Source organism: Gorilla gorilla, chromosome 16 (genome assembly GCF_029281585.2).
Source record: "Gorilla gorilla gorilla isolate KB3781 chromosome 16, NHGRI_mGorGor1-v2.1_pri, whole genome shotgun sequence".
Taxonomy (NCBI): domain Eukaryota; kingdom Metazoa; phylum Chordata; class Mammalia; order Primates; family Hominidae; genus Gorilla; species Gorilla gorilla.
In genome coordinates, this window is record NC_073240.2 from 54,745,283 (window position 1) to 54,771,553 (window position 26,271).

At 36.3% G+C, this 26,271-nt stretch overlaps 1 protein-coding gene across 1 annotated transcript in view; it reads left to right on the forward strand.

The window, feature by feature from the left end:
- The first annotated feature begins 4,800 nt into the window (after window positions 1–4,800).
- UNC13C (unc-13 homolog C) overlaps window positions 4,801–26,271 on the forward strand; it is a 649,688-nt gene continuing 628,217 nt past the window's right edge. Inside the window, exon 1 of the mRNA XM_031002438.3 lies at window positions 4,801–5,436. The gene's annotated coding sequence lies outside the window, so the exon portion shown is untranslated. The remainder of the gene's footprint in view (window positions 5,437–26,271) is intronic.

A 26,271-nucleotide genomic window follows, 5' to 3' on the forward strand; every position in this document is an offset into this window, starting at 1 on the left:
GTACTTGCTAAAGCCCAAATTGGAAACCAGGCACCCTGATTTCAGAGTCTGAGCTCTTCAATGCTGTGCCATATCACTAAATCAGTTTCCTGAATCAACAAAATTAAAAAAAAAACCCCAAAAAGTGGAAAAAAAATTTTTACTTGAGGTCATCCAAATGCTGTGTCTTTTAAAAAATTTAGAACCTCTTTAAAAGTCCCTTCATCTGATGATTTGCTGGAATACAATGCTGACACATTTTTAATTTTACTGAAGAAAATAAAAAATGAACAACAGAATGAAAGTATAGATGCCGTCCCACCAAACAGCATTCAACATCAAATGATATCTATCCAAAGTCTAACCCAATCATTACCCAAGCAGAAATATTCTAAAAAAGTGTCTGCTTGAATAGTTCACTCCATTTAATTATTAATTTTTTTCAAAAAATTACAGATTTTGCTATTTATTATGCTTGTATGAGTAAATACTTGTCTGCTTTACAGGGGAACCAGTTTTGAAGTAGACATTCAAGGCCTGATTTTTAATCCAGTCTTAACCACTTACTAGTTCTGTACAACCAGATAAGTCTTGCAAGACTTTGAGCCTGTTTCATCATTACAATATGGGAACCATAAAATACTACTATAATGTTTTGAGGTTTTTAAAGATAAGTATCAAATAAGAAAATGTATGTAATAACACTTTTAAGGGTGTTAAGTTTTAGACACTATTATTGTGTTACTGACTCACTATTGTTGGAATATATAGTTAGAAGGTTTGTTCTGGCACAAATTTGTGAGACAGCTGGTGAGAACTAAGGGCACCATTTGGACCAAGAAATAGAACAAAGCTAATTGGCTACACAGGGACTCAACCCGTGTCCTTAGCCTCATTAACTCTGTGCTTTACTAAGCAAGCACACTATTATTCACTCACTCATCAACCTACCTTTTATGAGTCTAGCCTTCAGCTGGGCATTGGTGATATAAAAATGAATGAACCATGGTCTCTGCCCTCAAGGAGCTCACAGTCCAGCAAGGAAAATCAGGCAGATGAGTAAAATAGTAGTTAGCATACTGTATAATAAATCAGTGCCACAACAGAGATTTATGAAAGCGCTTAGAAGGCACTGTCAATACTGACTGGAGAAGTACAGCATCCGTATCTTGTGACAGAATCTGTTGAGCCTAAAATTTTACTTGTTAAATCACTTAGATGCATTTAAATCCCACAGTTGAAAAATAATCTCATTCCTCAGTTGGAAGAGTCAAAAGCACTTTTTTTTTTTCATTTAAACAATGAACATTTATTATCTCACAGTTCCTGTGGGCCAGAAATTCAAGAATAGCTTACCTGGGTTTTTCTGCCTCAGGGTTTCTCATGTGGTTGCATTTAGCATGTCAGCAGTGGTTGCAGTCATTTGAAAGCTTGAACATGGTTAGAGGGTCAGCTTCTAAAATGGCTCATTCACATGCCTGTTGGCAGGAGGTCACAGTTTGTGTCTGGCTGTTGGCAGGAGTCCTTAGTTCCTTGCCACGTGGACTTCCCCCTAGGCTGCTTGAGTATCCTCATGACATGGCAACTAACTTCCTCCAGAGTGAGCAAATCAGAGCGGGCAAACAGGAAGTGGCAGTACCTTATGTGGCCTAGTCTCTAAAGTTACATACTGTCAATTCTACTCAAAAATGCCATTTTAAAGTGACCCATACTTTAATGGAAAGCTTTGATTTAAGAACAGAACTTAACGTGTGTTTTACTACCATGTAATCTATGCTAGGCACATCTTTCCAAATTGCATAAGATGGTTTATTTCCAAATAGTCGTTCTCCTATACATTATTTACTTATATAGAGCTAGAAATGCCAACTTGCTGTTTTAAACGTAATCATATTTTTCTCCGTAATTATCTGGACAACCAATCCGTTTTGCCAATCCATTTGCATGGAAACAGAGAGCCAATGATTGATCAGAGTATCGTTTTTTAAAAAATATAATAGTGAGGTTCAATGGTTGGTTACCAATTCCCTAAAATAAAGATTGAGGTTTTCTAAAACACTGAAAACACAATTCCATGCACACAGGATTGGTTTATGCTTTTTCAAGGATTCCTCTATTGCTTAAAGCCAGATATACAGGCCATGACACAATTCTACAAGAATGACCCCTTTACTTGATTCTTCTGGTTTAGTCAAGCTTCACTACTACTGTACTAAAAAATAAGCAGTGACCCAGGTTCCTTGCTTTTCTTCCACCTGAACCATAAATGAGACAAATGATCTGGCTCAGCTTATGTCTTGGGGTATGAGAGGTGAGTGGTACCCTAGAGGTTTTATTCTTTCTGAAATGACTGCTGAAGCATTTGGAGGAGAAATGATCTTATTATTTAATCCAACCATCTATAAGTTTTGAGACATGTACCTATGGATTGGGTGAGTGTATAAGTAGAAATTACTTCTTATCCTGTGTTGTTTAATGTTATTAATTCAAGAGTTTGAAAAGCTCTGTAGAAACAGAATGCATCTTACTGTTAAGAATGTGGCTCTTACTGTTGAAATCTTATCGTTGTAATTACACGTTATTCAAATCAGGTACTCAGTAGTGAAAACTACTCGTCAAAAGCCAAAACATTTCTACTAGGGATTTTGGTGTCCCTGCAGGTCAATAAAGTCATAAAGCTCTGTCACTCTAACGGCAACACATTTTATTAGCAGCCAGTGTCCCTCAGATACATGATTCCTGCCACTTTCAGAGATGTAAACAATTTCCATTTTGAAATATATGACCGGAATCCTGATTATTAGAGCTTAGCACTGCATTCATTAAAACACACATGCTGGCATCGAAGCATTCATGAAACATTATTTCTTCTTTCCAATAAAAACTAATGATTACCACCCCTGGTGTGATTCATTTCCTCTACGAGAATATTTGAATTAGAGCAATATTTTCAAACTTTTCATGGCACTACATACATGGTTTTTTTTTTCTTCTTTTTCTCTCTCTCTCCCTTTTTTTTTTTTTTTTTAAGTCTTGCTCTGTCACCCAGGCTGGAGTGCAGTGGTGCGATCTTGGCTCACTACAACCTCCGCCTCCCACGTTCAAGTGATTCTACTGCCTCAATCTCCTGAGTAGCTGGGATTACAGGCACCCGCCACCAAGCTCGGCTAATTTTCCTACATACATGTTTTATAGACCACTCATGGTTAGAATCATCTTTCATTTATTTCCTTCCGTAGGTTTAAACATTTACATTACTGACATTAAATCCAAATTTACTGAAGACGTATGCACATTTACCTTATTCTGGGTGCTAGGGTCTCTCAGCTGACCACAGCTTCTGTACTTTGCAGTGGTTATTTCACATCAAAAAATGCAAACAGATTCAGTGAATAGGTGTTCTTTTCTCTATGTATTAAAACACGTTCTTCAAAATAGTGTATTGGCTAGCATGAGTTTTTCTGTATAAAAAAGTCAAGTTTCGCCCTATCAGGTGCTTCTAGGTCTAACCGGTTTTCCTGTGCTACTCTCCAGTGCTTACAGCCGGGGGCAGCAGAGCTTTGTCCTGCCTGCCACTCCCGTGATGAGTGAAGGCAGGAGTAAGACTGCCCTGGTACTTGCCCCTGATGCAGATCATTAGACCTTGAGCAGCTGCTCAGGTCCATTAACAGTCACTTAAGCAGCAGGTAAGGGAAGCTGTGCTGCTCTGAATTAAAGGTGGGGCTGATAGCTGGGAATGGGGAGGGCTCAGCTGCTAGTACCCAGCATATATATTGTGTCACATTTGGGGACACTTTTTTAAACATCATGGTGAGGTTATTTATTGGTTGTCACATACGGTAGGTGAAATGTTTTGCCACAAGTTTTGCCACAAAATGCTATATCCGGTTTAACTTTATTTTGATGGCAACTATTATTATTGAATATTTAGGTGGAGTCAATTCTAATGTCAGTCAAGACATATTCATCCCTCCATGTACTGAAAAATGACATACAAATCTGTATATATGCTTCCTATACTGTTTAACCACAGCTGCTAGTTGACATTCTTCAGTCCTGGAAATATCCTTCCATTTTCTAAAAAGCAAAGAAAAGTAAAATTTTAAGTAAGCAGTAGAGCAGATGTAGCTTAAAACCTCCAAATTATTTCAGGCCTCAAGCTGCTTTAAGGCTCTATTTTAAGATTCAGTACTTTTTTATTTGTTTCAACAGGAGGATTAGAGGATTGAAAATGCTTTATTGATGGAAAGTGGGAACTGTTACTCCCCCCACCTCCTCTACTCAGCAAAACTAAAAGAGAAAGCAAGTCCATTCAATTCCCAGCCAGATCTTTAAAATGTTAACATCAAATGAAAAGACATTATTCCTAAGTGAGAAGAAAAACCTTTGCATCACTGTAAGTTACCCATCATTTCCCACTTTGATTTATGCATGTGTCATTAATTCAAATTGTTCAGGAATCACCTTCAAATGGTTTTCCACAAAAATAAGGAAAAACCAACTGGGATGGGATGTCAGTATCTCCTCTATTTAAATACAGGGTCCTGTTAGCTGCATTTGGTGGCTAATAGGGAATGATACTGTGTGCGGTATACTTTCATAATTCCAAGTACAGTCAAGTACATCTGAAACAGTCATTGTTGAATAACATGGGTAATTTAGTATTATCCACGCTATTCCACTAGCAGAATTGGCCATGACTGTCTCCTAGGTCATCATCCAGCGATAAAGGGAATATAGGCTGAGGAAGCTCTGGCATTCAGGCGTCTCCCAGCGATGAAGCTGTGTCCCACACAGTTAGTTGTCAGTGCGGTGGTGAAGGCCACACCTGGCAGTGGCTACAGTGCGTCTCCTGTGAGCAGGGGCTGTAGCTCACCCTCTCGGAGCTGCTCCGTGCAGCTACGGCGGCAGGAGAGGGAGCCCGGGCGCTCTCGGTGGAGGAGGCTGGGGATCGCAGTGCCGGTGCATTCAGAAAAGCCTCAGCCGCAGCCGGCGATGTGTGAAGTTCCCAGCACGCACTCAGCCCGGCTGCTCCTCACCCTCAAATGTTGATGAGCCTGGGCGCTCCTCAACACACGGGAGAGATCCCATTTTGCTTTCTGGGAGAAAGAGATGAGAAATGAGCCGCGGAAGGTATTTGGCAATGAGAAGAGTGAAAGGCAGTTTCTTGCCAGCAGCTAAGTTGTAGAATTGCTTCGGAGGCTACCCGGGGAGTGCGATAGAATTGACAAGAAAAGAACAGACACCGTTGCAGACCAAGGCATGCCTGATTGCACGAGTCGGATCCCTGGGACGCCGCTTCCACTCCTGTTCTAACTATATGTGATTGAAAAAAGGAAACGAGACTAGAAACACAACTGCAAGTGGTGTTCCTAAAAGGAAAACACATACACTCCAAAAGGAGGGGAAGAACAACCCAGTGGCGTGCACATTTTTTTTTAAAGGAGAATTCCTCAGGTATGTTCTTTCCTCCGTTGCACGCACTGCTTCATCTGCATGCGATTTTCTGTCTGTATTTTCCTGTCCCTTCTTTTTGTTTGCACTTGGGAATCACAACCATGGGGTTCTCTTAGCGTAGCAGACACATTTGTAAAATCTCGGCTCTCCTGTTTTTATAATGTACATGATTCTATGGAGCATCATGACTTCTCAGTCATTGCTTTAAAAAAAAAAATCAGAATGATAAATGACTGCTTAGTTTCCAGTCAACTTTCAGGAGAATATCTACATAGGGACAAATAGGGTTGAGATGAAAGGCTGGGATATTCCATAACCCCTTGGAATTTTGGAAGAAAAAATAGAGCTCAACAGAGAACAAAAGTTGAGGGCTTCTAGGAAAGGGTTAAAAGCCAAGATGTCATACACTAGTGTGTCACCCAAGTGTTTTTCCAGCTCAGCATCCAGTCTGAAGCAAAAGAAGCTTTACCAATGATTTTTTTATTTCTAGCTCTTTATCAGTTCTTCAAGAAGAAGATCCTGCAGATTTACTTTCAAGAGATGAATTGCTTAAATTGTGTGCTTGGTTCTGTTTTACAACTGTTCTGTGGTGCACAAGAAGGGAGTCTAAAAAAATCCCTTTGGTCCAACAGCATGAGTAAACCCTAACTTCTGCAATTACATCATCAATATACTTGTATCATCAAGAGTAAGACAGATATACAACAATAGTAATGTTGGCTGTCTTTAGTACCTAGACGGAGATGACAACACTTAAAAATCAATTTTCCTCGTTAGGCTTTTAAGGAAAAACAGGAAAGAGGTTTGAGGGTGGGTAATGCATATAAAGATTAGTTTTAAAATACTCTGCATTTCTTTAAGAAGCTAAAATTGCAAGTTTATATAATTTTGAAATTAATAAAAAACTTAATGATTTTTAGAAAATCATCTTACCACCTTTTGCTCATCAATACTTTTCATAAAAGTGGGTTAAATTGTCAATAAATTAAATGTGCATATGTCTATATTAAATGAGATTTTCTGGAGGGGAGAAACGAGAATGAGAAAGTACTACATTTTTGTATATATAAAATATTTAATAGATTTTTAGTGTTAACACAGAGTTAATGTCAAAGCTCTAGGACCCTGGCTTTTAATTATTGTTGTTCCCACTTTCTTATGATTAAAAAGTTCAAATGCAATAGAGGTAAGTGGGCTTTAAATTGTCATTTATGCATACTGTAAAGTAAATCACCACCCTGCTCTTTGAAAACTATAAACCTCGTTTTTGCCAAATGGTAGCGATCTGGAGCACTTAGGCCGTAAACAAAATGAGGAAATCATTTGTTTTAAAATTCTACGCATGACTATAACAACAACGTCAAAATATGGTAAGTATAGGCAATTCTTGATACCAGAGGAGTGATTTAGAAAATGAGCAAAGTATTAAGTTTATGTTTGTTAGTAGGGAGTGAAAAACATTGTGTGTTTCTTCTATGTTGACATCTTGTATAAAGAAGCTTATGATGTCTGTAGGTGAAACACTATAGCAGTAATTTTACTGAATCCATTAAATAATTTTTTAAACTAATAAACTGGTCAAGGATCATCTAAAAGAATATTTGAAACTCTAATTTACAAAATTGTATTTTCAAACTATAATGGAATTTTGTTGAGAAAGTAATTTCAGTAGAATTGCCAATGTTTTTTCAGTAGAATTTGAAGGTGGGTAGTAGGTATGGGTTTATTTCCTAGCATTCAATAATTTGTTGTTAGACTTCCGTTAAAGAAATCTGGAAACTCCTTCCAGAGATCATCATCACTATGTGCTAGGTAAATTCATGCCCAGGTGAAATACGAGGTAAAGTGTTAGCAAAGCCTAGAGAAATCACTTTTCATGGGCTTATTGTTAATAAAGTAAACTGTTTTCCTTTCCAGGCCATACAATAACTTGCTATGGTTGCTAATCTTTAAATGTGAAGCAATATAGTATGTGGTGCACAGAACTAGTTGCTTAAGAGCCCATGGGTCATTGGAAACACAGGATAGTTGCAGTGATTCCCCTTTTAAAGACAAAACACACCAAATGTATGTTGGGGCTGAGGTGGGGTTGGGAGGAAGGTCAGTGCAGAAGAGTATGTACTTCGTTGTCTTTGCTGATTTAGGGCAAACCTCTGTTTTTTGTAATATCAGACACTTTTGGTATGATAATATCTTTTCCCCGATTCTCTAGGCACTTTCATTTCTGTTAACCTTTTCAGCTAATGCAATGCATAAACCCTGCCATAACTTCTCTGAAGTATTATGCCACCTGTACATTGTCTTCCAGTTTCAACATATACGTTTCTGTTATTCATTCTTTCCATCCTATAGTCTTTACTACAGAAAGGCATTCTCTAGAATTTTTGAAGACATTAGAATCATTTTGTCACCCAAGAAAAATAATCCTGCTTTGCATCTAGAAATTTTAAGAGTTTTAAATACATGCCAAGTTTGTTTCTGAAATACACTTTTATAGCTAGAAAGCCACTTTCTAAATAGGTCATAGTTTGTACCTAATATCAATTCATTTGGTAAGATGCATTTAGAATAACTGTAGCAAAAAATTGCAAATTCAAAGTATCAAATTTGTATTTCTGTTGTTATTACAAATCCTTTCTGGATCTTAAGTTGTCTGTGGTTGGATCACTAGGCTCCAACTTCCTTCTAGCTTAAAAAAAAGGATTTATTAATAGCCGTCTCAATCTGTAGCTTTTGAGAACGCAAAAGACTGATCACCAGTTCTATAATCTCTACAGAGAAAATGGATGCCACAGCAGTATTTGTTTCACTTGTAGTCTTTTAAGGCATAGGAAGGGAGACAGGAATAAATATTCTAACCTCTAGGTCAAAAGTCCTCCAGAGGAGAAGTAGACAATAAGACACACTGAATCGTTTCTCCATCTCTTGTCAAAATGGTTGTGATGCAGTAGGCTTAAATGTTTCCCATCTCTTTTATATCCTAGTTACATTGTATATTTTAGTCTCAGCATACAGAAATTAATTATAATCTTGATATGGAAGAGAGTTTTATATTACTCTTCCTATGTAAAGAGTTAAGAAAATATTTTGTAGAAATAAATGCTAGATAGAAAGATAGGAACTCAACATTATAAATTGTACTCAGAGATTTCGAAGTATTTTTAAAAAGTAATCATAAAAGATGGGCTTCCGTTTCAAATATTTTCTTGTCTCCCTACATTTTCACAATCACATCTTCAGCCTGTCTTTTGCTCCCAACAGCCAATTTTTGTTGGCCCAAATCCTGTGTTCAGGATAAAACATACTTTGTTTCTGAGCCTTCTGGTTCTTGAGAATCTGGGTGCAATATGTCTTTTTGATGGGGAAAAAGTGTTTTAAATGAAAATATTTTGCTTCATGTGTTTTATAAGTTGAAATTATTTACTCTAGAAGTAGCTTCTCCAAGCATGTAAAATATAAAAGAAAAAGAGCAGTGATTGGACAGAGTGGGTGGCTATTTCCATTTTATAGGTGGGAAGAACTAATGGCTTAGGCACATTCCCTGAGGCACGTTTCTGAAAGGGGGCACTGATGATATGGTCTCAGAATAACTGGAGGAAGAAGGGTTGTGTTTTGAATCATGTCATTGTTAAGTGGCACACAACTGAAAAAGTCTAAATAGTTGCTTTATTAATGAGAAATCTTAAGTAAAAATTACCAGTGAGATAAAGCTGGAGAATTAATGACACATTCCAACAAGAGTCCAGTGCTTTTTCCTGTCTCATAGGAAATACTGTAATTAATCAAATCCTAGCTCAGTCACCAATTGTCTGGGTGAACTTTGGCCATCATTTTCTTTGTAAGCCTTGGTTGTCTGTTGGACTGGTTAGATGTTCATGAAGATCGCTTCTAGTTCCTCAACTCAGAGATTCTGTAAAAACTGCATTGTGCAGACTCTGTAGGCTTGACTCCATTTCAAATGTAGCTACAGAATTACTTGACTCTGACTTGCTTCTCCTGAGAGGCTAGAGGCTTGGTAAATAGCATTTGTCTACCTGATAAACTGAAGAAACAGTGTTCATGGTTTTAGAATTGAGTAAGAAATTTGTCAACTTGTTTTCCTTCAGACAACAAGGCAGAAGTATTGGCTTAATTATAATCCATGGAACTGCACGTTTTGTATAAGGCTCTTTACTGTGACTCATTAAATATTTGCTGTAGCTGTGATAGATGTTGAAGTACTGCTACTTCGTTAACAAGAAACAAAAGCATTAGGATACTTAGCTGCTAACTTTTTAAGAGTCATTTATGGAACAATGCTTTTAAAAGTAAAGAATATGTACCTACTCTACTTGGTTACTGGAATAGATTGACTCTCTCCAGTGCCTTCCTCTCTGGATTGGCACACTCAATGAGAATATGTTAGACAAAAGAGGGCTGCAGGGAGCTCTCATGGCTGAAGGGGAAATTTAACTATGAAGCTTCTCAGACCTAAGGAAAATTTATATTTCCTTGTCACTTTCAAAGAAGGTTGATTGGTAGGAGGCAAAATATATGGATAACTTCATATATGTAAAAACTAATACTTGATTCTTTTTAGAAAATAATCCCTAAAATTAGAAGATTTTGCTTAATTACACAAAAACTTGCCACAATATTACTGGAGAGTGGTTGAAGAGCATATTTTTTTAAATAATAAATGTAATGCTTGATAAATAAATACAGCAAATTAAAAAAATTGCCTACCATAATTGCTTTCATTCTCCATTTAGCCTTGAGTGGGAACATTCCTGATACTCTCTTTCTACTTTTTGTCTTGGTGACCTGAATTTCTTCAGTGGCCTCTATTACCTCTTTGACAGGATTTCCACTAACATGTCTCAAAAGTCAAGAAATTCAGCTCTGGGGCTCTCAAGCAGCTCCTCTTCCTAATTGCTTCAGCTTCTCAGACCCAAATCTCAAATCATCCTCACTGCCTTATCCTTTCTCATGGTTCATATTCAGTTACTCTTGTTTTCTCTTTAACACGTGGTCTCCAGCCATGTCTTCTGTTATCTTCCTATTAACACCACCCTAGTTCAAGTTCTTATAACTTTACGCCTAGAATACTGCTTGAATCTTCCAATTGTTTTATCTGTATGATTCTTTTCTCTGAGCATCTGTTCTGCATACTACTGCCAAATTCATTGTCCTAAAAAATGCTTTGAACATGACATATGTCACTCCCTGATCAAAAATTTTCAAGGACACTATATTGCTTATAAACTAAAGCCTTAAATACTTAGTATGGCAAAATATTTTTTTTTACAACCAGATCTGACTGCCTTCCCAGCTTTATCTCTTTTTCTATTTCCTTATCCAATCTCTGCCCCAATTAGACAGATTATGCACAGTTTCCAGATACTGACATTTTATACAATTCCACAGTAGTAAATGATTTGTCTGATTGATTTACTAATGCATCATACACTGTCTTATGAGATTTCTTCTTTGGTCTTGGATTACAGTTAAAACCTATATTTTTGCATGTTACTTTTTAAAAGCCTTAGCTAGAGAATTAATCCCTTAAGTACAGTGTTTGTGCAAACTTTGGCAAGTTACTTAAAATTTCTGCATCTGAATTCTCAACTAGAAAATAATGACACTATAAAGACCATTGCTTCACAGAGTTTACAGGAGGATTAAGTTAAATAATATAAAGGAAGTTCTCAGTGAGCACTGGCTGTAAATTTGTCATTATCTGTGTATTGAAGATAAATGCTCAGTAAATATTTGCTTTTATATTTGAAATGTACATGTTATTAGACAAAAAGACTGGTAAGGGAAGAAGAGTATGGTATGCAAAGTTGGAAATAACAAGAAAAATAATTCAAGTCAGAAGCAAACTGAAACCTCTGCTGTGTCCTAAAATGGTAATGACTGTATCAGCACATTTATGGCAAATTGGGATTGTTTTAGACAGCCTATTTCTGATTAAATCATTTGCCCCAAGATTCTAATATAAGCTTATATGTATTTTCCATAGTGTTATGGCAGCAAATCTTAGCGACTTTCTTTTTTTTTACTCTTTATTTCTTCTAAAGAAAACACGGGAATACATGTGCAGAACGTGCAGGTTTGTTACATAGGTATACGTGTTCATGGTGGTTTGCTGCACCTATTGACCCATCCTCTAAGTTCCCTCCCCTCAATCCCCACCCTCCAACAGGCCCTGGTGTGTATTGTTCCCCTCTCTGTGTCCATGTGTTCTCAATGTTTAGCTCTCACTTATGAGTGAGAACATGTGGTGTTTGGTTTTCTGTTCCTGTGTTATTTTGCTGAGAATGATGGTTTCCAGCTTCATCCATGTCCCTGCAAAGTACATGAACTCATACTTTTTTATGGCTGCATAGTATTCCATGGTGTATATGTGCCACATTTTCTTTTTTTTTTTCTCAGTTCTTTTTTTTAAATTTTATTATTATTATACTTTAAGTTTTAGGGCACATGTGCACAGTGTGCAGGTTTGTTACATATGTATACATGTGCTACTATGTATACATGTATACATGCGTTACATAAGTATACATGTGTTACATATGTATACATGAACTGTCTACCACCTGCTCCTGGGAACAAGAAGAGAGATTAGAGTCTGACCAGCAACCCTGATTTATTCTTACTCTTCAGGCTCCTGATTTCAGTAACTGTGGTGAACATGAATGTCAGGTTCTAGTGTACATGTAGCTCATGAACACAACCACTGAAAGGCAGAAGATGTATAGCTCTGAGAGTGGTGGAAGACGGATTTTTATTAGTAGGGGAGCTGCCTACCTGATGTCATAACCATGTCACATTATAGGTCAATGTCAACTCACTGTGGCGTTTGTCTTCCTCTTGTGGATCAGGGGGTTCTGAGACTACTACTTTCGTCTGGTTTTTGTAGTAACAATATTTTCCTCATTGGGTGTGTATCCCTTATCCTTCCTCTCTTCCTTTGGTCTAAATCTTCCCATTTTGACTCCAGCTGATAATCTCAACTTTCATTTACCTCCCTCCTGAGCACATCCAACGTGTTTATGTTGTTGTTTCTACTACTGTGGGTCCTGCTTGATGGCATCTAGCTCCCAGTGGATTTTTCAATAGCCACGATTATGGGAAGAAATCCAGGGAGGAATCCCCAATGATCTTTTTTTAAGTTTTCTTGGGGAAATTCTTAGAGCATCTATCTACTTCAAGACAGGAGGCAGTGTGCCTCATTATAGACAAGTACACTCACCTGTGATATTTTATGTTGGAAGAAAATTTCTCAAAGAGTGAACAAAAGGTCTGAGCAAAATATGTCTTGAAGTCCTTGTTTGAACTTGAAATGGGGAGGGAATGCCAATTAGGAGAGACAAAGTGTGGGGTCAACTCTAGAATCTATTGAGAGAAAATTTGAGCCTAGCTTTGTAAGTTTTCCTTTTGTTCCTCGATTTCGTATTACCTTTCTCTTAAGACACTTGACACTATAAGCCTGGATGAATTTCTCTTATAGTTGATTCCAATTCTCTGTAACTCAGGCCCTACTGGCAAGATATTATTTGTTGATTGTTGTTTTAGAAATATACAGAATCCTTCTATAAGAATGAATAAGACATTTCTTAGAATTCTGAAAATTTGATAAGTACAGAAGATATGAAAAAATTCCAAATTTAATTAAGATTATAAAACACTAGATGCGGTTTTTAAAAATTATACAGTACCAAGAAAGTACTTATTAAAGTAGTTACAGTTTCTGGATGTCTGTTTTTCAATTGCTTCTCAGTTCAGTCACATATTGCCTCACTTTTCATTGTGAACTTAATCTCTTAGTTCAGTTATCTAAAACTCTTAGAGGACAGATAATTTACTGTACTACTTAACATCAGATGAAACTGGACCAAAAAGCAAAGCCTGTTCATATGTTAATGCAAATAAATTTGTTACTATATGTCTGTGAAAGTGAGTGATAAAACCAACCAATCTGAAATGTAGTGGAAAGACACTCTGAGATCCTATTTATCAGGAATTCAAACATTAATGAACAAGTAACTAATTTATGGTAGTAGCTTTAGAAGAAGGATAAATATAATAGATATTTACAGGTGAGGATACTACTTATAGATTGGCTTACCTTTGTCTGCAATATTGCACAATAAGATATACATTATAATGTCATGAAAGATTCTTAAGATTTCTCTTTAGTGTTTTCTACAGTATAAAATATTAAACTATGTTTAGCATAATTTGTCTTCATTTCACTTCCTAATTATTTGAAATTGATAAACAGATATTTTAGATAAATAGGCATTTCTTGGTTGGTTAAATAACACATTGTTAGTGATGAGGAACGGCTGTCTGGGTAATTTAAATTTTATTTTATTTGGCTTGGGAGGTAGTAGAAATTATTGGGCAAGTAAGTTAACCCCTATATGGATTATTTGCCTTGGGAGAAATAGGCCTGGATCCTAACACATAATCTTGCCAGAGGAAAACAATTGGTTTTAAAGAGGAATAGAAAAGAGATTGCAGTTACACAAAATCCATCACTTCCTCCAGAATAGCAATTGAAAGCCATCATCCTACAGAAAGGAAAGTAGAACATCAGTTCTAAACATGAAAGACAGGCTTTTTGTTGTTGTTGTTGTTGTTTAATATTCTGCAGCACTAGCAGGCTTATCTTGGTTACCTTTTGCTTACAGTACTTCTGCAATTCATTTGCAAAAATGTCCTGAGGACTCAGCAATTGGCTCTGAAAGAAGATGGGGAGGGACTGTCATGGACAACAGCAGATAGCCAAGCCTGGGTTTGAAACATGCCCACAAAATTCAGTGTAGCAATCCCAGTGCACTGATGTGACTGCGTTTACATTTTCTCTTCTTGCTGTGTGCCTTAGGCTATCTGAAGGATGTCTCTGTTCTTTACTGATTGAGAGATATATTTCCTGTCTCCAGTTGCTGCTTTTGCCCTAATTAAACTATCTATAAAACATTTGGCATCTAGGGAGTTTCTTCTGGGTTAATTACAGAACCGTGAGCAGCTTTTGCAGGAGAAATGAAGTTCAGTTTCAGACGAGATGTGTTTGTGTGAGTTTAATGTGTGGTTACCTGTGCAGAGGCCTAAAGGTTTGGCTTTCCCAATACTTCTGTCCCTCACCATCCAGGCTGGTCTGAATTTCTAGTGCCTATATCTGGCTTCTCTTCTATTTTCACTAGACTGTGAGTTCCTTGAGGGCAAGTCTTATGCTGTTGTTCTCTTCACTGCAAAACTAGCAGAATGCTTACATATTTTAGGTATGGGAGGAGGGGGGAAGGAAGAAACCCTGGTGAATTAAAATGGTTCTGATGAGATACAATACAGCAGTTTCCTATGTTTGACATTATTAATACAAAAAATAGTTCTTACATAATTTTCTTGATATTTTAAAGAAGAGGGGATGATATGTATTATTATTGGTCAGGGAGAATATTCTAGACAAAATGCTTATGGGACATGAAAAAATAACAAAATTGTTGTGAGTAGAGAGCAGGAGGCTGTTTTTGTTATTTAAGAAGCCTTTGGGTACTTTGCTAGGTTGCACAGAAGAAATGTGAAGATGAATCAAAAAGGATCTACCATCACAAGCTCTTGCATCTTTTGGGGGAAGGAAATATGAATACAGAATTATAAGATTTAGTATTGCAACAGGAATGGTCTGCTAGGGAGGATTTGAAAGTACATTCTTTCCAAGCAAAGAGGTAAAGAGATATCTTGGGTTAGAACAGAGAAAAGTATAGTAAGGGGCAGGGCTATTGTTGGGTCTGAATTTCATGAAGTAGACATCAAAGAGTCACTTCTTGCTGCAGGGAAAATCTACTGTTTGTTGAAATTGCTCACTTTCCAAACACTCTCTATTCATTCCATTCTTAGAGGGCAGGGTCTGTTGCTGTTTGGCTCACCATTGTGTTTCTCAAACCTAGTATAGCTCACAATATGAAGCTGGTGCCCAGTAAATATTTACTGTGTGAATGAATAAAGTGTTGGTATCTCCATATTGTCAGTATTTCTAAAGCTTTTGAATTCAAATCCAGGTTTCTAGCTAGCTAGATTCCCCTTGAATATATCTTTCACTTCTTCATCGTCATCAGTAATCTACTCTGTGTTGACTACCATGCAGGTAGTGGGCTCATAAAAGATTCTTTTAAATAGATGCCATGCTTGGTGTGAGTAAAATAGTACAGAGGAAATTGAGCTTTCTCTCTAATGTCAGCATACGGGTCAATATTTTTGAATTTGTTAAATAGATACCTCCCCTCCAAATTGTGATCAAATATTTCTCATCTGGACACTGTATCTCAATTGCATTTATCAATGAAGGCAAGGTTATGCAACCTCAATTACAGTCCTGGAAAGCTGTCAACAAAATCTGATTAACAAGCACTGCTTAATTGTTAAAAAAAAAAATGTAGGCAATGTTTCTTGGCTTCTGCCTGAAATAATAGCCTGGTAGGAAATTCATGGATTTAAAAAAAAAAGAAAAAATATTAATCCAAACAGTTCCTGAAGACACCACAGCAGGGCAGTGGCCTTAATTAAAACTATAACTCCTCATGTTTTACCTATTTTGCCATTAAATCTATTTCTTCTTTGGCAAATGTAGGATATTTCTGTTTTGTTTATTATGCCACGTGAAACATGTTTTCTTTTTTTTACTCTCAGATATACAAATAGCCAAATAGAATAATATCTGCAAGTTAACCATAATTTTAAATTCTCTAGGGAATGAGCTTTTTGTTTTCAGGAAAATTGTGCTAAATGCCTTTGTACAGCAGTACTCATCTTGATTTACCTGTTTTTGAAAGTATGAACTTATTTATACTAATGTATAATTGCACTTTTCTTGAAGACAGCAGCCAGCATGGCTACTCTGACAGCTGCTTTAAAAGGGGGCTAATCCTAAGTGCTGACAGGTAGCACTGCAATAGTTCGGCATCTCAGAGTTTGGAGATCTCTGACACTGTCATGATAAGGAAACGAGAGGAAAAAATGGGTGAAGAGTCTGACATGATTCGATATTTATGTTTCTTCCTGTGACCCTGTCCATTATTCCTAAGCAGGTTAAAGGACAAGGCTTACTTACTTGAGGCAAAATTCATAAAGGGAGAACAGGTCAGCTTGTCCAAAAGCTAAACAGGCCATGATAACCAGGAGTTTCTCTGCTAAATCTTGGGTAGGCTTGCCTTCTCACTTAAAGAGAGATAGATATGTTTACCCTATTAAAACATACTCTCTTAAAGACTCTCTTAAAGGACTTTAAAAAATATATACCTGTTTTTGTCCCATTCTCTTATTCAGGACTCTTTGAATTATCCCAGACATGCAGATAATTATTCCATGTATCAATGGGGTCATCGATGAAAAAGAGATTATGAGTGAAAAATGAATACAGAATTATAAAGCTTTCAAAAAACCCAGCAAAGGTTAGGAAGATTAAATGCAGAGCGAGAAGGAAGGGGTTCTTCTGTCTCGCCCTCTGCTAGCCAAGAAAATGGTGATGCACCTCTAGCTTCAATTGACCTATTTGTATCTGTATATGAAGGACATATTGGAGTTACACTGAAGTGCTTTATAATAAAATTTTAAAATCTTTTGTTTTTACTTTTATTTTTCGGTAGTGATAGAGGCACAGATCTTTTCTATCTCATACCCCCTTCCAAAACCTAAAAAATTTCTTTATACTTTCGCTTTTATAGTTTAAGTGGATTCAAGTTTCCCTACTAGTAAAGCTTGAACCTCTAGAGCCATCTTGCCATTTTGTTCATTTACAATCATATTGGACCAGGGTTATGAAGCATTTCCTCAGTGGCTTAACTGGGTGACAATGTATTTCTCCTTGTCCCTATCATGTAATTTCAGCCCTACATTCTCTTAAGGGTCAGAGTCAATTCCTCCTGCCAAGTCTAAAGTGGCCAGGTGGCAACCATATGTTAAAAACCATATGATTTATCCACTGTGTCTCCTGATAGAAGGAGACCCACTCTGGTAAGTAGGTCCTATTTAATGACAGAGAACGAAGTTGTAGGGATGGGGAGTACAAATACTCCAGTAGAACACTGAGAGTGGTAATAAGTAGGGCCACACCTACTTCCATTCCTTGGTTCCCAGACTCTTGTATTTTATCTACTGGGAGCACAGTACCATGTGATAGTCATGAATTTAGGGTGTATACTGCTTTCTGAATTATGAGACTTCTTTCTATTAGGGTATCATTTATAACCTGGTACTTGAAATATGCCTTGGAAGGGTATATATATGTATATGCCGATTGGAATTCTCTGGGTTTTGTTGTGATAGGAATAGTAGAGGGGTGTATAAGGTTAAATTGTAAATGGTGTGTACTTCCATGGGTCCAATGCTGCATCTCCACTAAGATGAAGTAGACCGCTTGGTCCAAAATTATGTGGGTGGGAAAGGTAAACATATCAAAAATCATGTCGATTCTAATTAAAATAAAGCATTGTTCTTTCTAGAGCAGAAAAAGTCCAGTGTGATCAATCTTTACCAAGTGGCTGGTCCATCTTCTTGAAAGCTGTTGTATCAGGTGCTCAACCTTTGTCTCAGCTGCTGGCAGATTGGGTATTTGGCAGCAGCAGCACCTAGATCAGACTTGGTGAATCTTACTGGGAAGGCTGTCCTCAACCTTCTAATCATCCATTATTTCTTTTGCTTGTATAAATTAAACAATTTCTGTGGAGCAGTGTGCATCTGCTTGCCTCTAGGAACTGCATTCTATTAGCCATCTCCATAGCTCTAAGTTAGGCCTCCATGGCTGCCACTCCAATGTTGCAACTTATTATGGTAATTGCACCCACATTATTTCTGATAGTTAAACACTACTACCTAACCTCAATTGTTTTTGGGATCCTATTATTGCCCTCGTTATCAGAGCCTAGTCCTGTAACGTACCTGATATATAGATGATAGGTATCACTGAGATACTCAACAATGTTGTTCAGAATCTCACAATGACCTTACTTATCTCACTGGTGAATGGTGTGTACTCCCATGGAATATTCTTGGCTGATAGGTTTTCTGGCATTATATAGTATATTCACTCTAGTACATCTACTTCTCTGAGACTTATTATCCCTTTCTCTACCGTTTTCCATACTATTTCTTAGTGCAGACCAAGAATTTTCAACCTTTTAAGAATTACTCTAGTTTTGTGTTAACATGCCTCCTATGGGTCCTTGCCAGGTGTTAAATTTAATATCACTGGAGAAGAAATGTATCCCTTAATGATACATTCTCCTCTGTTTAACTTTGTATACCTCTCCATTGATGTAGCACTGACCGAATCCAGTCCATATGTGCTCTCCCAATTCCTACTTGTGCATACATATTGGTGAGGTCTTACAGCTTCTTCAATATATAGTCTTTCTCCTCTCTTAACAGACCCTGCCATTTCTCAGCTGGAGAATGCTATGACTTTACTCTAGTTGTTGGTCTGGAGGCCCAGGAGGTTGTTTGTGGCAGATCTTCATGGTGGATGCAAAGATTTTCCTACAAGTAAGAAGCCTCCCTATTGTCTTCAAGCAAGGAAGAAGTGCTAGCCCCAACAAGAATGAGAGGGTGACTTTTGCAATCTTAGAGGATTCAGGAGAATCTAGGGATCCAAGAGTTTCAGGTGAATTAACCCAGATGTCCTATCCCATGACTCACAGTCCTATTTTTCCTAAGGCCTTGGCCTTGGCAAATCCAACCTGCCCAAGCTGAGAATTCAACCTTCTCTAGAGATTTATAACTCTTATGATTAATTCCTGGACCTGGTGCTCAGCTTTTTCTGAATCTGTGGCAAGAGGGAAGAATTTATATGGTGACATTGGAGGTCTGTTGTCTTTCAACTCAGCTTTACATTAGCAATTAATCACTCTTCACTTTTGTTGTCTTTCTGTACTGCATCAAGAGGCCCTAGCAACAGTTACTGTATTCCAGAGTATGAATCACTTCTTCCCCTGAACCTCTCAAATACCTGAGATAGAGTATGTGTGCACTAATTAATTCCCTTCTACTCATATCCCATCCCAGTCTACTGCCAGTGAAAACATTAACAATCACACTGCTATAATACACCACGGACTATCCATTTTTACATAGCATCAGTGATTAAGTCCTCATTTCTAGTCTAACTGAGGACATAGATAAAATATCTTATCTGGAGTCACTTCCTCAGTGCTCCCTTGCTATCAATTTTCTTAGGTCAGATTCCCAGGGAAGTAGGCTATGAGACAGAGAAATATATGCTGAACTTCTTTTGGATTAGGTAGAGGGAAAAGCTGAGCTGCAATGCATTTGCAATAGAGTCTTTGACCAATCTCACAGGAAACTCTGATGCCAATATGGTCCCTGTATTAAAGCAAGGGGTTCAAGCAATTGAACTCCCACATCCATTAGTCATTGGATGTATAAAGCAGCAGAAGAGAGAGAATGAGCGCTTGACCATGAACCTCTCTCAGGGAGTGAGTCAACTATGAACTCTTGGCAGCCAACATAACATTTTTGAAAGTTGAAGGGATGAGTGACTTAGTCCTGAAGGGGGTATCTGTGTGGCACATTATGGCTGTGCCACATTATGTCTTTCCATTCATTCCGAGAGAAGGTAAGGATGGGAGGCTGGAATGCAAAGATTATGGTTGGCATTACATTGACTTGAGTATCAGGGATATTCAGAAACTGTATGCACTGTGGGATACCTCTTCCATGTCCTTCTTCCTCCAAAGACACAAAAGTTTACTCAGAGGATATTCTAATTGTTATTGTTGTTGTGTTTTTTTAATCTGCAATGTTTTAGAAAATAGCAGATTGTGGTCCCACGATCTGTGGTGTCAAAGATAGTCTCTCTAATTTCCTACAACATTCTTCTGGGTCTTTGCTTTATAGCTGTAGTCAAGGCCTCAATAATGGTCTAGGCTATGTAAGGGGAATGGACAAACACAGGTATAATTGGAGCCCTATTCTTAACGTAGTTTTATTGAAGACAGAGATTTCACCTTCCTTTGTGAGAAGGAGCTTTTGATGGATAGACATTGTATATTTTTACCCCTGTGCTTATTATAGGGGGTAAATTTCATATTACCTTCTTAATTTCTTCCTATTATTTCAATTACACCAATACTTGGACTTGCTATAGATCAAGTTATTAGCTGTATCTTTTGTGATTATTTATTCTCAGAGCTTCCTGATACTAAGCATGTTTTAGTTTTAAACAGAGGCGACGTTACACATATAATTTGGTATCCCACAATAAGAATATCAAATTTTTAAAGAACTGGACTTGATATTTAAATTCCTTATTGGCAGCATATATTACCTATACTTATATGGAATGTACTCTATCTTTGCAGAAAACTTAAAAGATGTCTTGCTATCAGGTATTTTGAAATAATTTATTTATGGATTTACTTAAAGAGCACCTTAAGATACAGGAAAATGAAATTGCAGCTCTCTTTAGTGTGATGCTAATTTAAATTTTAATTATAAATGCTACATCCATTTCACTTGAGTGCCTTGAAGCATAAGTAATGGGCTTTTATCCAAGAATTAGAATCAAATGAAGTTCCATTGTGTGAAGAGAATCACACTAGATCAAATACTCTAAAGAGGAAAAGAGGGGAGGATTCTAATTCTGTAAGCATCTATGTTCTAGTCTGTTTTCTCCTGGTGCAACATTCATTAAAACTTAAAATTCTTACTTTTACTACAAAAGAAGGATGCATTTAGAGTTTTGCACAATTAATGAAGGGAGAACAGCTTGGAAGCCATGTCAATAGTCAAGTGTAAATCTGTGTGGTGAGGATTAATTGAATGTGTTTTGTAATGTATATAGTACAGTGTCTGAAATATTGCAGAACCTATATAAAAATGTTTAATATTTTTAGTATTTTTAAAATAAAAAAACAAGATAATGACCTCAAGGGAACACTGATGAGGGCCTGAACTAAGGTGGTAGCTCTGGGAATGGAAAAGAGGTAGGAGGTATGGGAATGAGAGAAATTGTGAAGTTAAGGTTCATAAGATTTAGAAACTGGTTAGAGATGTGTGGCAAAAAGATGGAGGAATGAAGGGTGAACCTGGATGTCCAGTGTGTATAATTATATTTGTATATACAAAAATATTTGTATATAAATATTCTATGAGAAACCGAGGTGACATTATAGTTCATGAGTGAAGATAAATTTGAAAATATTAAATTTGAGACGTTAATGGTTATATAGACCCAACTGGTCAACAAACAAATAGGAATTAATGCAAAGAATAGAAGATAGATGCAGACATATTGATTTGGTAGTTAGAAGAAAGGGGAAGAAAAGTCTGAAAAGAGGAGAGGGGCCAGTACAGGACTTGTTAGGGCTTCTTTGTAAAGAAGAAAACCTACTTAAATTGGCATCTTACTACCCTTCAGATAAAACTCTCATTAGCCCCAGTCTTCAACCTAGAAATCAATCAGAAAAAAAGGCAGCCCCTCCCTCTGGGGCCATCTGGTCTCTTATTTCCCCTCTTGTTCCTCTTGTCTGCATTCTTTGCCCGCCTACCCCAGCCCCCTGAAAGTTTTTTCAATGTTCAACTTTTACAAGGTTTATACTTGACTGCTTAAGTAAAAATTTTGTCACTTTCTTGTTGAAATGCCTACAAAGGCCTGATGAAAGACTTCATGTTCTCTCTCAAGTTCCCAAGAGAGAAACTTTCTGGACGAGTCTTAATCATGTGACCACCCAGATAGAAGTAGCTGTGGTCAGAGAGAGGCTCCAGCAGGTCCCATTGTCGTGGAAGTAAATAGACTGATTTAAAGAATGCCAAGTAGTTAATGGTTTCAGATGCAGTGATAGGTTGGAGGAGATTAAGGTTTTATACAAATACTTTTTATGCCCAATAAAAGAGAAATTTCAGTAGAGTACTGAGGCTGGAACTGGATGGTGAGAGGTTGGAGATGAATGGACTCATGGAGAAGTAGAGAGAGAGGTTTCCATGATGCTTTTCAAGAGTTAGGTGGGAGGTGCAGTAGCTGGAGGAGGTAATGCTATGGAAGGACGGCCGAAGGCTCTTGTTCATTTGTTTGTTTTTTGTTTACAACATAGAAGATATAAATATGCTTATTGCTTAGGCTGGGTGGACCCAGTAGGGAAAAGAGACTGAAGATGTGAGCAAAAGGAGAGATAACATTCCTAGAGGTGGTGAGAAGTGATTCCATTAAGAGAACAGGAAGAGATGTGATCCTTGGAAAGGAAGAATTCTTGCATATTAGAGATGTACAGCAAACATATAGTACTGAAACACGTATCTTTTTGAATACTTATTGTAATTTTGTTCCAATTGTATGACAGTGAAGCTTTGGACAACTTCAGTTCGTCTTTAATCAAGAAGACGTTTCTGTATCAGGTAGAGGATTTCCAAGCAGGTTTGAGAGGTGAGGCCTGGTCTTTGCGGTAAAGATTAATGTCAGAAGAACCTTTTATTTCTTTAACACACTGCTTAGGCCCTTATGTCTTTGATTGCAGGGTTGAACCACTTTTTCTGTATATATTTGTATTTTATTATTTACATATTTTTATTGGAGTACAATTTACAGTGAAGTGCATATATTTTAAGCTTACAATTAAAATAATTTTTAAAAATGAAAACACTTAACCACTTTAAGATATAGAGCATTTCTATCACCCTAGAAAGCTTTCTCATATCCCCTTCAAGTCAATCTCCACTCTTCATAGCCAACAGTGTTTCAGATTTTGATTATCATAAATTATTCTTGCTTTGAACTTAATATACATAAAATCATAGAGTATGTATTCTTTTGTGCCTGGTTTATTTTTCTCAGCATAATGTTTATGAATGTCACATGCAGTAGTGGTTCATTATTCAAATATACCATAATTTGTGTACTCATTCTCCTGATGGATTTTTTTTTTCATTTTTTGGCTATTATGAAAAAAGCTATCAGAAAAAATCTTATACACATTTGTTTGTGAAAATATGTTTATTTCTCATGGGTGAGTACTTAAGAATAAAGTTACTGAATCATAGGGTGCATGTAGGCTTAACTTTGTAAGAAATTAGCCATTCCTAAGGTGATTTTATTTTACATTGTCTTCTGCAATGTATAAAAGTTTCAGTTGCTCCACATCCCTTCCATCATTTGGTGTAACCAGTCTTTAGAAATTTTAGCCATTTTCATCTGTGTGAAATGGTATCTCATTTTGATGTTTTTATTTGTATTTTCTTTATAATTAATGCTGTAGAGTACAGTTTTATGTGCTTATTCGTCATTTGAACACCTTCCTTGGTGAAGTGTTTATTCAAGTCTTTTGACCTTTTTTGTTTATATTGTATTTTTATTGTTAATTTTTTGGGTTGTGTGTGTGCATGCATGTGAGTGTGATACAAATCAGATGTGTGCATTGCAAAGTCAATCTGTGACTTGCCTTCTTATTTTGTTAATGGTTTTCAAAGAAGACAAGTTTTTAATTTTGATGAATTCCAAGTTATCAAATTTCTGTTTTATATTTAGTGCTTATTTATACTTCTAAGAAATTTTTCTATACCTTTAGTTTGTGTTAACATTCTTTTATATGTTATACTCACAGGATTACAATTTTAGTTCAGCTGAAATTAGTTCTGTATGCAGAATTATCTACTTTTCTCATGTTTATAAAATTGTTCCAGGATCATTTATTGAAAATATCCTAATTCAATTTTTTTGTACCTTTGTAAAAATTAAAGTTATCTATACACATGTGTCTATTTCTGGACTTTCTTCTATTCCAATTATTTCTTTTCTCTAGTTATATCAGTATCACTACTACTGCAGCTGTTAGTAAATTTTGAAATTAGGTAGTGTTAATCCTCTAATATTGTTTTATTTTATTTTATTATTATTATTTTCTTTTTGAGACCGTCTCACTCTGTTGCCCAGGCTGCAGTGAAGTGGCACAATCTTGGCTCACTGCAACCTCCACCAGCCAGGCCCAAGCTATCCTCCCACCTCAGCCTCCCTAGTAGATGGGACTACAGGTGTGCGCCACCATGACCAGCTAATTTTTGTATTCTTTGTAGAGACAAGGTTTCGTCATGTTGCCCAGGCTGGTCTAGAATTCCTGGGCTTAAGTGATCTTCCTACTTTGGCCTCCCAAAGTGCTAGGATTACAGGTATGAGCCACCACTCCTGGCCCAAACTTGTTCTTTTTATAGAGTGCTTTAAGTATTCTAGAATCTTTCCATTTCCATATACATTTTAGCATTTTATTTCCAAATTCTCAAAAACAAATATGCTGGGATTTTGTTGTGGTCTATTAAATCTATAGATCACTTTGGGGAGAACTGATATATTAACGTTGAATTTTTCAACTTATGATCATATATTATCTCTTTAGTTATGCCTTAATTTCTTTCAGCAATATTTGTAGTATTCAGGAAAATATGTCGGTAAATTTTTTCTAAAAATTTTATGATTTTGATGTTATAATTGATTTTTTATCTTATTTTTCAATTTTTTACTGCTAGTAGTGAGAAACGTAATTTATCTATACTGAGCTTATGTTCTGTGAGCTTGCCGAATTTAGTTTTCAGCTTTTATACTTATTTTGAAGATTCCTCAAGATTTTCACATAAATACTCATGTCAACTGTGGAAAAATGCAATTTAATTTTTTTCCTTTCTAATACTTTTGATTTCATTGTTTTGCCTTATTGACCTATCTAAATCCTCCAATTCAATGTTAAATACAGGTGGTGAGAGTGGATATACCAAGCTTAATCCCTATCTAAGAGAAAGCATTAAATATTTTGCCTTCAATTATAAGCTCATGTGTAGATTTTGATTTTATTAGATTGATGATGTTTTCTTCTATTTTGCTAAGAAATGTTTTATGGCAAAAATGGGTGTTGAATTTTGTTAAGTGCCTTTTTTTCTTTACATGTACATAAGTGATTATATACTATTTTTCTCCCTTTTTTTTAATGTGTTCAATTGCATGACTGATTTTCAAAAATTAAATCAGCCTTACATTCCTGGAATAATTATACTTGATTGTGATCTATTAATCTTTTTACACATTTCTATATTTTATTTGCTAATGTTTTGTTAAACATTGTTCATCTACGTTCATGAGGGATACTAATCTGAATTTTTTCTTCTCTTGTAACATTTTTGTCAAGTTTTGAAATCATGGTTTTGTGGCCAAATAAAGCAATTGGACAGTGTTCTTTCCTCTTTTCTGAAAGAGTTTGTTTCAAATTAACACATTTTTCCTTAAAGGTTTCTAGAATCCTCTAGTTTAAAAATTCCGCCTGGAGCTTTCTTTATGGAAGATATTTGATTACATATGTATATGTAAGATATCTATATATATAAATCTATTCTGTCATACATATAAGATATACATAAGATATATATACATAGAGAAAAATTCTTCCTTAGTTTTTATAATATGTGGTTTTGAAGGAAATGATATATTTTATCCATTATTGAATTTATTGACATAAAGTTTGTACAATATTCTCATTGTCGGTTTAATATCTGTATTATTTGTACTTATATTCTGTCTTTCAGTTCTGATATTGGTAATTTGTATTTCTTATTTTCTTCATCAATTTTTATTACCTATTTGTTAACTTCTGGGTTTTTGTCATTGACTTCTTCTCTTATTTTTGTTATTTTCTTCATTCCACTTGCTACATATTTAATTTGCTCTTTTTTTGACAGCTTCTAAAGGTGAAATTTAGATGATAGATTCTTAGATTATTTAAACCTATAAATTCATTTTTAAGCACTGCCTTTAGCTGTGTCCCATACATTTTGGTATGTTGTTTTTTTAAGTTATTCATT